General features: G+C 41.7%; 14 non-coding genes across 14 annotated transcripts; all 14 read left to right on the top strand.

The window, feature by feature from the left end:
* The first annotated feature begins 442 nt into the window (after positions 1–442).
* trnak-uuu (transfer RNA lysine (anticodon UUU)) lies at positions 443–515 on the top strand. Its single transcript has one exon. It is a non-coding gene; the product is annotated as a tRNA-Lys (tRNA).
* A 631-nt stretch (positions 516–1,146) lies between these two features.
* Positions 1,147–1,218, top strand: trnah-gug (transfer RNA histidin (anticodon GUG)). Its single transcript has one exon. It is a non-coding gene; the product is annotated as a tRNA-His (tRNA).
* A 128-nt stretch (positions 1,219–1,346) lies between these two features.
* On the top strand, positions 1,347–1,428 carry trnas-uga (transfer RNA serine (anticodon UGA)). The gene has a single exon. It is a non-coding gene; the product is annotated as a tRNA-Ser (tRNA).
* A 602-nt stretch (positions 1,429–2,030) lies between these two features.
* On the top strand, positions 2,031–2,103 carry trnak-uuu (transfer RNA lysine (anticodon UUU)). The gene has a single exon. It is a non-coding gene; the product is annotated as a tRNA-Lys (tRNA).
* An 881-nt stretch (positions 2,104–2,984) lies between these two features.
* trnas-aga (transfer RNA serine (anticodon AGA)) lies at positions 2,985–3,066 on the top strand. Its single transcript has one exon. It is a non-coding gene; the product is annotated as a tRNA-Ser (tRNA).
* A 464-nt stretch (positions 3,067–3,530) lies between these two features.
* On the top strand, positions 3,531–3,612 carry trnas-uga (transfer RNA serine (anticodon UGA)). The gene has a single exon. It is a non-coding gene; the product is annotated as a tRNA-Ser (tRNA).
* Positions 3,613–4,214: 602 nt separating this feature from the next.
* trnak-uuu (transfer RNA lysine (anticodon UUU)) lies at positions 4,215–4,287 on the top strand. Its single transcript has one exon. It is a non-coding gene; the product is annotated as a tRNA-Lys (tRNA).
* A 283-nt stretch (positions 4,288–4,570) lies between these two features.
* Positions 4,571–4,652, top strand: trnas-aga (transfer RNA serine (anticodon AGA)). The gene has a single exon. It is a non-coding gene; the product is annotated as a tRNA-Ser (tRNA).
* A 263-nt stretch (positions 4,653–4,915) lies between these two features.
* On the top strand, positions 4,916–4,987 carry trnah-gug (transfer RNA histidin (anticodon GUG)). The gene has a single exon. It is a non-coding gene; the product is annotated as a tRNA-His (tRNA).
* A 128-nt stretch (positions 4,988–5,115) lies between these two features.
* On the top strand, positions 5,116–5,197 carry trnas-uga (transfer RNA serine (anticodon UGA)). The gene has a single exon. It is a non-coding gene; the product is annotated as a tRNA-Ser (tRNA).
* A 602-nt stretch (positions 5,198–5,799) lies between these two features.
* On the top strand, positions 5,800–5,872 carry trnak-uuu (transfer RNA lysine (anticodon UUU)). Its single transcript has one exon. It is a non-coding gene; the product is annotated as a tRNA-Lys (tRNA).
* A 624-nt stretch (positions 5,873–6,496) lies between these two features.
* trnah-gug (transfer RNA histidin (anticodon GUG)) lies at positions 6,497–6,568 on the top strand. The gene has a single exon. It is a non-coding gene; the product is annotated as a tRNA-His (tRNA).
* Positions 6,569–6,696: 128 nt separating this feature from the next.
* Positions 6,697–6,778, top strand: trnas-uga (transfer RNA serine (anticodon UGA)). The gene has a single exon. It is a non-coding gene; the product is annotated as a tRNA-Ser (tRNA).
* A 602-nt stretch (positions 6,779–7,380) lies between these two features.
* On the top strand, positions 7,381–7,453 carry trnak-uuu (transfer RNA lysine (anticodon UUU)). The gene has a single exon. It is a non-coding gene; the product is annotated as a tRNA-Lys (tRNA).
* The last annotated feature ends 9,587 nt before the right edge of the window (positions 7,454–17,040 follow it).

Below are 17,040 nucleotides of genomic sequence, written 5' to 3'. Positions count from 1 at the left end.
TAGAGAAACGTTCAATAAATCGACAGCAACATCTTGCACGGCTCATCAAGATTGGGATTTGATAGTTTTTTTTCCAAGTCGCCCAGTCCGTTTTGGCTGTCCCTTTGTGGCACATTTTCCCCACTCCATCTGCTTCTGGAGAGTTGCTTTATGCACAGCTCTTTTCAAGACTGATGCTAGCACAGTTCCAAAAGGCCCAGGCGAAATGTGCTTTTGGCCATGCTTTTGGACCATGGCTTTGGTAACACCTAATGACTTCAAGGTCTTTCACGGTGCAGCTCAGCAGTGGCATGGCACAGCTCTGAAACGCCATTTCCTGGAGGACGCCTGCATCTGTTTTTTTTAAGAGGACGCAGGTCTGTGCTGTGATGAGAAAGTGTTGTTAGCCGGCAAGGGGCTTGCAGAGGTCCAACTCCGCAAACAGGTGCCTCAGCAAACAGGAGCCCGGATAGCTCAGTCGGTAGAGCATCAGACTTTTAATCTGAGGGTCCAGGGTTCAAGTCCCTGTTCGGGCGAAGGCCTGTCTGTTTGTCAGAGACCTCGTTGTTCTTTTCATATCACTTGGTGGCTGTCCATTGTGGTGTGGCCTGCGAGAGCACGTTGCTCTGAATTCAGATCATCAGCTTGTGTGGAAAGAGTGCCCATGAAGTTAGCTGAGTTTGTTAGATTAGAGAGCTATGCTGTCCCTGCTTCCCAGAGATTGTACGGAAAAGTTGCACTAGAGCTAGTGCACCTTCCTCTACCCCTGTTGACCCTGTGCTTGGTTGCCACCTCAGCAGGAGAGAGAAAGCAGACGTCTGTAGTCGTGGCCGAGTGGTTAAGGCGATGGACTAGAAATTCATTGGGGTTTCCCTGCGCAGGTTCGAATCCTGCTGACTACATTGTTTTGCACGTCCACTTATGTTGTTGTTCTCTTTTCTTTCAAGCCTACTATACATAATTGGAATCCTCCTCTGCAACTCACAAACAAGCCCCTGTCACTTAGTGACCAGGCAGCTGTGGGTGAGCGGACAGTGGTTTGCCGCGACCGTACAGTCATCCGTACTCTGTGTTGTGGCCAGAGAAATCCCAGTTTGAATCACGGTCACAAACCAGTGTCCCTTAGTGTCCAGGCAGCTGCAGAGCTTATCGGTGAGCGAGCGGTGTGCCGTGATCGTATAGTGGTCAGTACTCTGTGTTGTGGCCGCAGCAACCCCGGTTCGAATCCGGGTCACGGCAGCGTGTTCCTGTTAACTGCGAGCAATGCTTGTGCTGCTTATAACAACCTCAGGCCATTTATGCCCCAACTGTGCTGCGTTCAATGTTGCCCACATTCAGCAGAAAAAGTCAACAAGCTACCACCATGCGTAGTCGTGGCCGAGAGGTTAAGGCGATGGACTTGAAATCCATTGGGGTCTCCCCGCGCAGGTTCGAACCCTGCCGACTACGGAACAGCCAGCTGCTTTTGCTTTTTCTCTCTGTGAGAGGAACTGTGGCTTTTGCGACGTTTGGTTGTGGGCCTGCGTGTTTAATCCCATATTGAATAATTCAAGTCCAGCGACTAGTCGCAATTTAGCTTTTTTTGTAGTCCCTACACTCTGATGTTGCCTAGAGAAACGTTCAATAAATCGACAGCAACATCTTGCACGGCTCATCAAGATTGGGATTTGATAGTTTTTTTTCCATGTCGCCCAGTCCGTTTTGGCTGTCCCTTTGTGGCACATTTTCCCCACTCCATCTGCTTCTGGAGAGTTGCTTTATGCACAGCTCTTTTCAAGACTGATGCTAGCACAGTTCCAAAAGGCCCAGGCGAAATGTGCTTTTGGCCATGCTTTTGGACCATGGCTTTGGTAACACCTAATGACTTCAAGGTCTTTCACGGTGCAGCTCAGCAGTGGCATGGCACAGCTCTGAAACGCCGTTTCCTGGAGGACGCCTGCATCTGTTTTTTTTAAGAGGACGCAGGTCTGTGCTGTGATGAGAAAGTGTTGTTAGCCGGCAAGGGGCTTGCAGAGGTCCAACTCCGCAAACAGGTGGCTCAGCAGACAGGAGCCCGGATAGCTCAGTCGGTAGAGCATCAGACTTTTAATCTGAGGGTCCAGGGTTCAAGTCCCTGTTCGGGCGAAGGCCTGTCTGTTTGTCAGAGACCTCGTTGTTCTTTTCATATCACTTGGTGGCTGTCCATTGTGGTGTGGCCTGCGAGAGCACGTTGCTCTGAATTCAGATCATCAGCTTGTGTGGAAAGAGTGCCCATGAAGTTAGCTGAGTTTGTTAGATTAGAGAGCTATGCTGTCCCTGCTTCCCAGAGATTGTACGGAAAAGTTGCACTAGAGCTAGTGCACCTTCCTCTACCCCTGTTGACCCTGTGCTTGGTTGCCACCTCAGCAGGAGAGAGAAAGCAGACGTCTGTAGTCGTGGCCGAGTGGTTAAGGCGATGGACTAGAAATCCATTAGGGTTTCCCCGCGCATGTTCGAATCCTGCCGACTACGTTGTTTTGCACGTCCACTTATGTTGTTGTTCTCTTTTCTTTCAAGCCTCCTATACGTAATTGGAATCCTCCTCTGCAACTCACAAACAAGCCCCTGTCACTTAGTGACCAGGCAGCTGTGGGTGAGCGACAGTGGTTTGCCGCGACTGTACAGTCATCCGTACTCTGTGTTGTGGCCAGAGAAATCCCAGATTGAATCTGAGGGTCCAGGGTTCAAGTCCCTGTTCGGGCTAAGGCCTGTCTGTTTGTCAGAGACCTCGTTGTTCTTTTCATATCACTTGGTGGCTGTCCATTGTGGTGTGGCCTGCGAGAGCACGTTGCTCTGAATTCAGATCATCAGCTTGTGTGGAAAGAGTGCCCATGAAGTTAGCTGAGTTTGTTAGATTAGAGAGCTATGCTGTCCCTGCTTCCCAGAGATTGTACGGAAAAGTTGCACTAGAGCTAGTGCACCTTCCTCTACCCCTGTTGACCCTGTGCTTGGTTGCCACCTCAGCAGGAGAGAGAAAGCAGACGTCTGTAGTCGTGGCCGAGTGGTTAAGGCGATGGACTAGAAATCCATTGGGGTTTCCCCGCGCAGGTTCGAATCCTGCCGACTACGTTGTTTTGCACGTCCACTTATGTTGTTGTTCTCTTTTCTTTCAAGCCTCCTATACGTAATTGGAATCCTCCTCTGCAACTCACAAACAAGCCCCTGTCACTTAGTGACCAGGCAGCTGTGGGTGAGCGACAGTGGTTTGCCGCGACCGTACAGTCATCCGTACTCTGTGTTGTGGCCAGAGAAATCCCAGTTTGAATCACGGTCACAAACCAGTGTCCCTTAGTGTCCAGGCAGCTGCAGAGCTTATCGGTGAGCGAGCGGTGTGCCGTGATCGTATAGTGGTCAGTACTCTGTGTTGTGGCCGCAGCAACCCCGGTTCGAATCCGGGCCACGGCAGCGTGTTCCTGTTAACTGCGAGCAATGCTTGTGCTGCTTTTTACAACCTCAGGCCATTTATGCCCCAACTGTGCTGCGTTCAATGTTGCCCACATTCAGCAGAAAAAGTCAACGAGCTGCCACCATGCGTAGTCGTGGCCGAGAGGTTAAGGCGATGGACTTGAAATCCATTGGGGTCTCCCCGCGCAGGTTCGAACCCTGCCGACTACGGAACAGCCAGCTGCTTTTGCTTTTTCTCTCTGTGAGAGGAACTGTGGCTTTTGCGACGTTTGGTTGTGGGCCTGCGTGTTTAATCCCATATTGAATAATTCAAGTCCAGCGACTAGTCGCAATTTAGCTTTTTTTGTAGTCCCTACACTCTGATGTTGCCTAGAGAAACGTTCAATAAATCGACAGCAACATCTTGCACGGCTCATCAAGATTGGGATTTGATAGTTTTTTTTCCATGTCGCCCAGTCCGTTTTGGCTGTCCCTTTGTGGCACATTTTCCCCACTCCATCTGCTTCTGGAGAGTTGCTTTATGCACAGCTCTTTTCAAGACTGATGCTAGCACAGTTCCAAAAGGCCCAGGCGAAATGTGCTTTTGGCCATGCTTTTGGACCATGGCTTTGGTAACACCTAATGACTTCAAGGTCTTTCACGGTGCAGCTCAGCAGTGGCATGGCACAGCTCTGAAACGCCGTTTCCTGGAGGACGCCTGCATCTGTTTTTTTTAAGAGGACGCAGGTCTGTGCTGTGATGAGAAAGTGTTGTTAGCCGGCAAGGGGCTTGCAGAGGTCCAACTCCGCAAACAGGTGGCTCAGCAGACAGGAGCCCGGATAGCTCAGTCGGTAGAGCATCAGACTTTTAATCTGAGGGTCCAGGGTTCAAGTCCCTGTTCGGGCGAAGGCCTGTCTCTTTGTCAGAGACCTCGTTGTTCTTTCATATCACTTGGTGGCTGTCCATTGTGGTGTGGCCTGCGAGAGCACGTTGCTCTGAATTCAGATCATCAGCTTGTGTGGAAAGAGTGCCCATGAAGTTAGCTGAGTTTGTTAGATTAGAGAGCTATGCTGTCCCTACTTCCCAGAGATTGTACGGAAAAGTTGCACTAGAGCTAGTGCACCTTCCTCTACCCCTGTTGACCCTGTGCTTGGTTGCCACGTCAGCAGGAGAGAGAAAGCAGACGTCTGTAGTCGTGGCCGAGTGGTTAAGGCGATGGACTAGAAATCCATTGGGGTTTCCCCGCGCAGGTTCGAATCCTACCGACTACGTTGTTTTGCACGTCCACTTATGTTGTTGTTCTCTTTTCTTTCAAGCCTCCTATACGTAATTGGAATCCTCCTCTGCAACTCACAAACAAGCCCTGTCACTTAGTGACCAGGCAGCTGTGGGTGAGCGACAGTGGTTTGCCGCGACCGTACAGTCATCCGTACTCTGTGTTGTGGCCAGAGAAATCCCAGTTTGAATCACGGTCACAAAGCAGTGTCCTTTAGTGTCCAGGCAGCTGCAGAGCTTATCAGTGAGCGAGCTGTGTGCCGTGATCGTATAGTGGTCAGTACTCTGTGTTGTGGCCGCAGCAACCCCGGTTCGAATCCGGGTCACGGCAGCGTGTTCCTGTTAACTGCGAGCAATGCTTGTGCTGCTTTTTACAACCTCAGGCCATTTATGCCCCAACTGTGCTGCGTTCAATGTTGCCCACATTCAGCAGAAAAAGTCAACGAGCTACCACCATGCGTAGTCGTGGCCGAGAGGTTAAGGCGATGGACTTGAAATCCATTGGGGTCTCCCCGCGCAGGTTCGAACCCTGCTGACTACGGAACAGCCAGCTGCTTTTGCTTTTTCTCTCTGTGAAAGGAACTGTGGCTTTTGCGACGTTTAGTTGCGGGCCTGCGTGTTTAATCCCATATTGAATAATTCAAGTCCAGCGACTAGTCGCAATTTAGCTTTTTTTGTAGTCCCTACACTCTGATGTTGCCTAGAGAAACGTTCAATAAATCGACAGCAACATCTTGTACGGCTCATCAAGATTGGGATTTGATAGTTTTTTTTCCAAGTCGCCCAGTCCGTTTTGGCTGTCCCTTTGTGGCACATTTTCCCCACTCCATCTGCTTCTGGAGAGTTGCTTTATGCACAGCTCTTTTCAAGACTGATGCTAGCACAGTTCCAAAAGGCCCAGGCGAAATGTGCTTTTGGCCATGCTTTTGGACCATGGCTTTGGTAACACCTAATGACTTCAAGGTCTTTCACGGTGCAGCTCAGCAGTGGCATGGCACAGCTCTGAAACGCCGTTTCCTGGAGGACGCCTGCATCTGTTTTTTTTAAGAGGACGCAGGTCTGTGCTGTGATGAGAAAGTGTTGTTAGCCGGCAAGGGGCTTGCAGAGGTCCAACTCCGCAAACAGGTGCCTCAGCAGACAGGAGCCCGGATAGCTCAGTCGGTAGAGCATCAGACTTTTAATCTGAGGGTCCAGGGTTCAAGTCCCTGTTCGGGCGAAGGCCTGTCTCTTTGTCAGAGACCTTGTTGTTCTTTTCATATCACTTGGTGGCTGTCCATTGTGGTGTGGCCTGCGAGAGCACGTTGCTCTGAATTCAGATCATCAGCTTGTGTGGAAAAATTGCCCATGAAGTTAGCTGAGTTTGTTAGATTAGAGAGCTATGCTGTCCCTGCTTCCCAGAGATTGTACGGAAAAGTTGCGCTAGTGCACCTTCCTCTACCCTTGTTGACCCTGTGCTTGGTTGCCACCTCAGCAGGAGAGAGAAAGCAGACGTCTGTAGTCGTGGCCAAGTGGTTAAGGCGATGGACTAGAAATCCATTGGGGTTTCTCCGCGCAGGTTCGAATCCTGCCGACTACGTTGTTTTGCACGTCCACTTATGTTGTTGTTCTCTTTTCTTTCAAGCCTCCTATACGTAATTGGAATCCTCCTCTGCAACTCACAAACAAGCCCCTGTCACTTAGTGACCAGGCAGCTGTGGGTGAGCGACAGTGGTTTGCCGCGACCGTACAGTCATCCGTACTCTGTGTTGTGGCCAGAGAAATCCCAGTTTGAATCGCGGTCACAAACCAGTGTCCCTTAGTGTCCAGGCAGCTGCAGAGCTTATCGGTGAGCGAGCGGTGTGCCGTGATCGTATAGTGGTCAGTACTCTGTGTTGTGGCCGCAGCAACCCCGGTTCGAATCCGGGTCACGGCAGCGTGTTCCTGTTAACTGTGAGCAATGCTTGTGCTGCTTTTTACAACCTCAGGCCATTTATGCCCCAACTGTGCTGCGTTCAATGTTGCCCACATTCAGCAGAAAAAGTCAACGAGCTGCCACCTTGCGTAGTCGTGGCCGAGAGGTTAAGGCGATGGACTTGAAATCCATTGGGGTTTTCCCGCGCAGGTTCGAACCCTGCCGACTACGGAACAGCCAGCTGCTTTTGCTTTTTCTCTCTGTGAGAGGAACTGTGGCTTTTGCGACGTTTGGTTGCGAGCCTGCGTGTTTAATCCCATATTGAATAATTCAAGTCCAGCGACTAGTCGCAATTTAGCTTTTTTTGTAGTCCCTACACTCTGATGTTGCCTAGAGAAACGTTCAATAAATCGACAGCAACATCTTGTACGGCTCATCAAGATTGGGATTTGATAGTTTTTTTTCCAAGTCGCCCAGTCCGTTTTGGCTGTCCCTTTGTGGCACATTTTCCCCACTCCATCTGCTTCTGGAGAGTTGCTTTATGCACAGCTCTTTTCAAGACTGATGCTAGCACAGTTCCAAAAGGCCCAGGCGAAATGTGCTTTTGGCCATGCTTTTGGACCATGGCTTTGGTAACATCTAATGACTTCAAGGTCTTTCACGGTGCAGCTCAGCAGTGGCATGGCACAGCTCTGAAACGCCGTTTCCTGGAGGACGCCTGCATCTGTTTTTTTTAAGAGGACGCAGGTCTGTGCTGTGATGAGAAAGTGTTGTTAGCCGGCAAGGGGCTTGCAGAGGTCCAACTCCGCAAACAGGTGCCTCAGCAGACAGGAGCCCGGATAGCTCAGTCGGTAGAGCATCAGACTTTTAATCTGAGGGTCCAGGGTTCAAGTCCCTGTTCGGCCGAAGGCCTGTCTGTTTGTCAGAGACCTCGTTGTTCTTTTCATTTCACTTGGTGGCTGTCCATTGTGGTGTGGCCTGCGAGAGCACGTTGCTCTGAATTCAGATCATCAACTTGTGTGGAAAGAGTGCCCATGAAGTTAGCTGAGTTTGTTAGATTAGAGAGCTATGCTGTCCCTGCTTCCCAGAGATTGTACGGAAAAGTTGCACTAGAGCTAGTGCACCTTCCTCTACCCCTGTTGACCCTGTGCTTGGTTGCCACCTCAGCAGGAGAGAGAAAGCAGACGTCTGTAGTTGTGGCCGAGTGGTTAAGGCGATGGACTAGAAATCCATTGGGGTTTCCCCGCGCAGACTCGAATCTTGCCGACTACGTTGTTTTGCACGTCCACTTATGTTGTTGTTCTCTTTTCTTTCAAGCCTCCTATACGTAATTGGAATCCTCCTCTGCAACTCACAAACAAGCCCCTGTCACTTAGTGACCAGGCAGCTGTGGGTGAGCGACAGTGGTTTGCCGCGACCGTACAGTCATTATAGTGGAACTTTTATTATGTAATCACTATATAATCTGCCACTATTAAAATATAGATTACTATTAAAATATACTGTTAAAACTTATAGAAAGACCTATATTCAAGTGATGCAGAAGAGACATACAAACATGCAGGGCCTTATAATTGAGGGCCTTACAATTGAAGCACAGCAGGTCATGCGCCAAAGTGAGAACATTATGACAGAGCGTATGCAATACATTTAGACAATGTATATGTTGAACAAGACAAAAACAACCCTCGTCAAAATAGCATACATAAGGAGAATCATTTAGAAAATATGGAAGCATCATGATCATATGCAAACACATGATTGTAAGCACATGCTATGTGACCTTTAAGATATGTAAAAACAGAAAAACATACAGCCATTAATTAAAAAGCTAGGATGCTATTGGAGCCGGGAATAGGGTGATGTTAAATCATATCTCATGATACCTATGGATAAGAAACTGTATATAAACTGTGGGTTTTTGGACATTGAGTTCGAGAGAGCTTGATCGACCATCTCTGCTGTAACAATAAACTGCTTCAACTTGAGAACTTCGAAGACCTCAGCCTCTTTTTTGAAACCTAGAAGATGTTTGTCGAGATCCAGCGCAACTTTCCACTACATAATTTGGCGCCCAACGTGGGGCTGGACTGAGGATAGTCGAAGGAAGGTGTCAATGGGCCGATCCTTGGCAGACACTCACGCAGAGACCAAATAGCGCGCAGATTAAAAAAGGTGAGCAGATTTTTGCTTTATTTTGGTTCTCTGATGAGTGTGCTGTGGGGTGGATCGGACACCTGAACTTGACTTTTGAAATACCTCACCATTAAAAAGAACCTATGAATTGACTAAATTTATTCAAAAGAATTATAAAGTAAATGATAAAGTGATAAAAGAATAGTGAAATGAACTATTTATAAGAAAAAGAGGTCTTCCAGGTTGTCAAGGTATGTGCTTGTACTAACAAATGGCTGTAAATTGTGCACTAACAATGGCTTTGTATTATATACTAACGAATGGCTGTAAATTATATGCGTATGAAAGAGAGGTACATGCATGGATTGCTACGCGAGAGGCGGGAGCAAGGCGCGCGAGGTAGCACTGGAAATGATCGCTTGCTTTAGGTGTGATTAGAGCAAAGGAGCGCTCCGCGTCTCTGTACTCGCCTGTGGATTGAGTAAGACTCTCCCGATAGAGGCAGGGAAATTGGGAGGAGGCCTTTAATCTGATCCCAAAAGCACCTACACGGAGGGCTGGATCTCAGTGGATGACCTGTGTTAGTCTATATGTTGTGTTTTTATATATGTATGTGGTCTGGACCGAAGAGAATGGGGAATGTTTTGGAAAAGATAATTAGATTGAATGAGAATGAGAATAAGAATGCAAATGCTGAGACATTTGTGAATGAAGATGCATATGGTAAGAGATTTAGAAGGTTAAAGCATGAGTAGGGTGTGTGTTTAAGGACGATGATAGCTAGAGAGAAATTACTGAGGTGTAGTGTGAGAGAAAGTGAGTATTATAAGAGATTAAAATACAGATAAAATATTAATTGATTAGAGAATGAATAAAAATTGCACATGCTGTGCTGGAGGGACAAAGCAAGCAAAGTGGCCACAACAATGAAGAAAAGCAGTTTTGCATGTAAAAAAGTTTGTTTTGTCTCTCAGGACCTGCTTGTGATGATAAAGACATTTTAACTGTTCCTCCAAAAGAAATAAAAGAAATAAAATTAATAGAGGGAGGTTTGGATTCCAGATTTTAAAAAAAGAATAGTTTGCATGCAAATGATCTGTGTTTATCGTTAAGAGGCCTTGATAGCGACAGACGTTAACTAGTAACTGTTACTCAGATTTGGGAAGTTTTTTAACAATATAGGATATACATAGAACAGATTTAGATTTCAAAAGTGAGTTCTGAATGTGTGGTGACAGTTAAGAGATTAAAAGCAGATTAGAATATAGAGACGTGCGCAAGGAAATTCCTATGGTTATTGCTTTAGTGTTGTGTGTGTCTGTGTGAATGGTTGTGTAAAATTCCATATTGGTGGACAGGCAGAGCCCCCCTTCTGCACAGTCCCTTAAGTGGAGCATGGCAGGGATGGACACTCTGTGGTACACTGAGAGGAATGAATGACTGAATGAGCCCTGTAGATAAAGGGACAAATGTTGAGTGAATGAGTCCTCTAAATTTGAGGGACTAGAATGTGAGAGTGTGGTTAAGTGTTTGTGTTTAGTGTTTGTGATAAAGAGTGAGATAAAAGAATCATCATTGTAGATTATAATATAAAGATGGACTGTGAAATATTGTGTAATAAAGAAAATATAGAAGAGACTGATGCAGTTTAGGGAAGAGATTATAATATTTAGGAAATAAATGAATTCAGTTCAGATAGAAAGATATAAAGAGAAATATATTAAATTAAGAAGTATATAACATAGGTTGACATTTGTGCATACAAAGAGATCATAATATAAATTCTTAGAATTTATTTTAGTGAATAATAGTATCTGATTTAATATTCATGAGGTGTAAAGAGTATAGGATATGGTAAAGTAAATACAATTTGGAAAATAAAAAATGTGTTATATAAAAGAATAAAGTAATAAGTTAAACATTTGGGAACAGAGAGGAATAATACTTAGAATTTAGAAAAAAAATGAATATTTAAGATATAAATAATTTATAATTAAATACTCAACAAAAAGAGAACAGAAAAGAAAAATAATGGCAAAGAGGAGGAACATTTGATGTAAGCAGTGTGTGAGTAAATACAAACTCTGAAAAATAATAATTATAAATGAAAAGAATAAGACAAAAGGTAAAAAGTAAAACGATGAGTGTGAAAAAAAGAGTAAGAAATATGTACTGTAAACTTGAAACAGGTATAGAAAATGCTAGAGAAATTAAAACAATGTAAAGAAAGACCAACTAGTGAGAAAACACTAGAATAAATTAGGAGAAAAATAAATAAGTTAAGCACAAGCTGAAGCTAAAGAAATGGAATTAGAAGAAAACTAACAAATTAGAAAATTAATACAAACTACAGATGATTTAGTAATAAATATTAAAAAATCAGCTGTTGGGCAGCAAAGAGAAGAACATAGATGAGAGGAGTCTTTATTTGATAAAGGAAACATGGGAAAGTGGAAAAATGTTTAGATAATAACTAAGCAAATGTATATATTAAATTAAGGGGCACGGAGATGGACTTTGAAGGGTCCTTGTCTTTTCGCCTGCTGGACATTCCTGAAGGCACTGGGAAATAGATTAAGGTGTTTGGAGAAACACAAGGAGCAAATTGTTGACTGTGGACTCTTATTACATGAACTAAAGCAGTGAGCCAGGCACTGCATACAGAGAACTACTGAGACTTGACCCATCCACATATGTTCAAGAGACTTAAAGAAGGAGAAACAAGAGACTGATAAACTGATCAAAAAAGCTAAGCTTTCCAGCAACATCAGCTGGGTGAAAGAGAAGCCATTACCAAGAGGAAGGAGGAATGCGCTACACTTTCACTCCTTCAAAATGCAGGAAATGTGGGGATTCCTGAATACAACAATGCAAAGACTGCACCATCTATGAAACAGTTGCCTCGGGGTGCGAGGGAGAGAGATTGGCTGTGGCCTAGCAAACTCAATCTCAAAAGCCCAGTAGAACTATGATGCAAATCAAGTACATTGCAAATTAAAACAAAAGTGGACCCTTTCTTGAATCAAATTAGACTCCTGTCAAATTAGTCAGGAAGGAAGGTATTATATAAATTAGGACTTCACATTTATTAAAATGAATTTAAATTAAATAAGGATTACAGAATAAAAAGATAATATCTATTAATTATAACAGATAGAAGATGAAAGTAAGACAATTGATAATGGGGATCATACATTAAGTTAAACATTTCTGAAGCAGGGCTAGTAAGAAGCAGAATTTGTCTATGAAATGTATGATCCTGAAAGAGATTTAGACTTAGAAAATTAATACCAGGAAGAAATTAAAGGAAAAAAAGAACAGCACATTAGAATAAGTCAACAGTGAGAAGCTCTAAGTTTAATAAAGTATGATTTTAGGAAAAAAGGCGTTAAATATAATAGAGTTTGTTTCGCATTTATAGCCATATAACTGAAAAATTGGGAAGTAAATTTGAGGAATAATGTGGAAAAAAAGAGCAAAACAGACCAGATAGATTCAGTGATTTTACAAAAAATTACATAAACACTGTGGACCTGATCAGTTAGATGAGCTTGCCTTTAGAAGTAAATATCAAGAGAAAGAGAAACAATAATGAATACAACATCTGAAAGAACAAATAGCTCAGAAGTTAAATGATTTAAACAAGTGCAGTGTTAAATACTTAAAGAAGTATTATCATTGCTGGACTTGTATTTATAATTAGAAAATTAACCAGTACAGTGAGGGTTAAAATTAAACCAGATGCACATCTGCAGAGAAAAGAAGAAAAATGCTGAAATTATTATAAAAACAATATTGAAGTTTTATTGAGAGTAGGATTATTAACACCTAGTGATTATAATATGAAATAAATCATTGGATATTTTCGATTTAAAATATATTTCAAGTCAGGCATGACTGTGTATGTAACTAATAAGATTTGATTTTAATTTAAATTAATTTTTTAATTATGCTGCATTAAAGCCGGTAAAAAGCAGATGCTATAAGAACAATCAATGAGAGAAAATCTTCCAGCTGAGGTTCCTACATTTTATGAACAAATGTTCCTCCTGATGTCAAATATTGTTAAGTAATTCATTTCTGTTCAGCTTATTTTAGGTAATTAGCAGAGGAGGGTAGGGACCAATTAGTATTTACATTTGCTGGTGAAAATTATACATACACCAAAGTGCCTGAAGATCTTATGATGAATAGTAGTTTGTTACAACATGTGGTTGATTTAATTATCTCCATATAGCCTTAGCTCAGTTAAAATGCAGAAAACATATGATGACTTTTAGGGAGGATTTTAGCATTGATGGAACAGAGAATTTTACAAAAAAAAAAGCACTGGAGAAAATTTATGAAACAGGAAAGACTGCAAAAATACAGTTCTGAATTAACAGGAAAAACAGATACAATAAAGGCATTTGAGGTGATGAAAGATAAATTAGTCTGTCATTGAAGAAAACACTGTAACAGATTTGAAAGTAAATAAGCGACAGGATGTGAGGTAGTAAGTCACATATAGTGCTTCTAGAGCTACAATCTCAATTAAAGAACATTGTGAAAATTAAACAACAAACAGATCTCTGTGAACAATCTAGCATGAAAGGGTGGAAAAGACAGTCTATAGCCTATACATTAAGGAATAATTGCACCAACAGCATTTCTAAGTATACTTATAACAGATGCACATGATTTTGATCAAGGGTGAAGTATTAGGAAAAATTAAACAGCAAGGAGATTGGTCTCCTTATTAAATGCAGTGCTCAGTGAGTTTTGTCCATGTGACATCGGTGTTAAATATAATGTGAGTAAAGGGACAGCAACCAGTACCTTAAGTGACATACAAGCATTTAGTAATGAGGGTTTTGAGGTTATACTAAACTGAGTACAAGGCAAGAAATACATGTTTGTACTACTTAAAAGGTTAGGATTAAAAACAGGTTGTGGTGATTAATTATATTTCTAATAAGAAAAACTATGATTTCTACATCTGGAATACCATCAGAAAAAAATTTAATAATGGGTGTGCATTTATAAAGTATTTAGAGTAATTAAAGTAAATAAAAAATAGATAAATAAGTAAATAAATGATTAAACAAATAAACAAGCAAATAAATAAAACTGTTAAAGAAGTACTGTTAATTAAGAATAAATCAAAGGCTAGAGTGAAATTATCCTGCGCAATCACAAGGACTGGTCAAAAGCTACAAGAAGATCCATTAGGGCCAAAGCTCTTTTTAAAAATATGTGAAAATGCTAAACTTGATTAAGTTTGGATTATTAAACTAGGCTGATGTGTAAACAGATGTTTGAATGAGTTTTTACATGTAAACTAACAGAAACAGGAACTTAACACTGCATGGAACGCTAATGTCCTGTCTAATACATTGGCAAATAAGAATTTTGTCTTATAAGAAAAACTAACTGCCATGTATGAAGCTATTCATTCACAGGAACAGAACAGTGGACGACAGAAGGAAGATGTTCCTGCTGCTGCTGATGATGATGCAAATAAAGATGAGTGAAAGCCTAGAGGTAACTTCTCCAAAGGTAAAGGATTATCCCAGTCTGATGGAGTCAGTCAATGTTGACCCAGAGGATATGTATGAAAATCAAAATGATATGCAATTTAAAAAGAAATTGACTATGACCAGATCTCAGATGATCAGCTCTTAGAAGAAACTAATAACAATGATTGGTATTGTTGGGCAAAATACAGTTACAAATATTCAATTGCCCAATATGTTTACAAACACTTTTGAAAAAACTTATAGTGGTTGTAAATTTTTATGATTATAGACATTGTGCAAAATTCAGTATACTGTACTGTGACTGCCCATTTTGCCAGGCCCAATGTCTTGATATAATAGGAAGCACCAAATTTACATTAGAGAACAATGGTAGGTTGAAAAAAGAAAGCAAAGAAATGAACATTAAAGTTCAAGCAACAACAAGAGAGATTCCCACAAATATGCAATAAGAAATTAGAATATTAATGTTATAACCAAACAAGTGGATCGACAAATGTGAGAAAATTTAAAAGGAAATTGTGCAATAATTTGCCATTTGACTGACGAATGTGGGGAAAAGAAAATGTTTATATGCAAACCTTCCAAATGGCTACAGCTACAATAAATTATATAATGTTGCCAGTTTCAGAAAAAGGCAATAGGACGGCTAACAGCACACTTGGTAATTGCACTGGACAAAATGTCCAATTGCCAAGATGATTTCCCTTAATACAACAATATGAACAAATAGCAGACTACTACTGGATCTATGGAAGGGGAATATTACACCTCAACATTCCATTGAAATGGAAAGGGATTTGTACTAGAGTTAAACTAATACAGGAAGTGATAATAACTGATTGAGTTGAAGAGCAAAATGACATACAAAGACAGCAGAATCGGAAGCATCGAGTTAAGAGACAATATACACCTGACTCAGAAGTTCACATTGGCCAACCTAGTGTAATACCAGATGAGTTTAAAACTAGAGATATAGCAAAAGAAGGACTTGACTCTATAATAGTGTGGATAATTGCAATGACAATTTTTACAGTGGATTAACTACATTTATTACAACCAACAAAGATTTATAAAGTACACAAATGATGACGTTAAAGTATTAGGAGAATAATTGGCCCTAACAAATAAAATGGCTTGGTAAATCACTGCACCCTTTGCTGCTCCTATATTCCAAATAATACTGCCACAAGTGGATCTTTCACTGAAGCCATGCGAAAATCGGAAAATCTGAGGAAAGAAGTAAAAGAGAACGCTGGAGAGGATAAGAACTTTAGTAACTAGTTTGCTTCCATATATGGATCATTAGGACAATAGTTGCGATTGGACAATAATTAAGATTGGAATATTCAAAAGAATTGCTATATTTGTTTTTATTCTATTTTGTTGTGTTATCCCTCTTCTCAGATTTATAGCTAAAGCTGCTGCCAAGCAGATGGTCGATGTGCGAGTAAATAGAACTGTGCATGACTGCAGAGACCATGTCTATGAAGTTCTTGGGCCAGATTTGGAACATTTGGATGAGTTTTGAGAACAATTACTACCCTAAATTTCTTTCATCTTTGAGGTCTTAAAAATAATAATAATATAATTCTTTAGCTTTTTACTATTTCATAAAGGCTTTAAATCCCAAAGAGAATGGTTTTAAGCAAGGCATCATCCTAATACAGGAAAATGCAAATAGAATGGACTGAACTGAAAGATTGTGTAATCATTTTAAGACCCGTTTACTAGTATAAAATTCTGTGTATATAGGAGTTCATCAAAGCTGCCGGAGCTGATATCAGATGTACACGAGGAAAGAGGGAAGATGACTATGGGTCAAGGGACACTCCAGAATCCAGCAACAAAGGAGAAGAAGAGCAGAATCTACTGGAGGTTTAAAAACCTACTGTCTGCACCAACACCAGACAGTACTCAGAAGTACCTCTGGCGACGTGTGATGAAACATCAGATATAGTTCTTTTACAGGGGCTATGAATGTTCTGCAAATATTGAGATTTTCTCTTGTGTGTTGATTAATCAAGTATATATGTTATATAACCACTGCTGTGAGCAAAGCTGACAAAGCATATGTTTTAACATGACTAATAATTGTTGAGTGTTGAAGTCCCCAAGAAAGTATTTAGTTAGGGAGAGCGGGATCTTTTACTCCTTCTAAAGGCAAAAGTGGAGGGAGATGTTTGGTTCCGTTTCTCCTCTGAAGTGCGGCGCAAGGATGCTGACAATTGATAAGGATGTAGATGGGCAACTTTTTTGGTTGCACAAGAACGTTAAAAACTGAGCGAAATGTTAGATTCTTAAGTTGCACTTCAGCGAGGGATTTAGGAAAGGGACTTTTTTGATAAAGCCCCTGAGGGGGGATTTATAGTGGAACTTTTATTATGTAATCACTATATATAGTGGAACTTTTATTATGTAATCACTATATAATCTGCCACTATTAAAATATAGATTACTATTAAAATACACTGTTAAAACTTATAGAAATACCTATATTCAAGTAATGCAGAAGAGACATACAAACATGCAGGGCCTTATAATTGAGGGCCTTACAATTGAAGCACAGCATGTCATGCGCCAAAGTGAGAACATTATGACAGAGCGTATGCAATACATTTAGACAATGTATATGTTGAACAAGACAAAAACAACCCTCGCCAAAATAACATACATAAGGAGAATCATTTAGAAAGTATGAAAACAACATGATCCTATGCAAACACATGATTGTTAGCACATGCTATATGACCTTTAAGATATGTAAAAACAGAAAAACATACAGCCATTAATTAAAAAGCTAGGATGCTATTGGAGCCGGGAATAGGGTGATGTTACATC

The sequence above is a fragment of the Danio aesculapii genome, chromosome 4 (assembly GCF_903798145.1).
Source record: "Danio aesculapii chromosome 4, fDanAes4.1, whole genome shotgun sequence".
NCBI classification, from domain to species: domain Eukaryota; kingdom Metazoa; phylum Chordata; class Actinopteri; order Cypriniformes; family Danionidae; genus Danio; species Danio aesculapii.
Note: the sequence above shows the minus strand (reverse complement) of the source record. Positions and strands in the feature narration are given on the sequence as shown.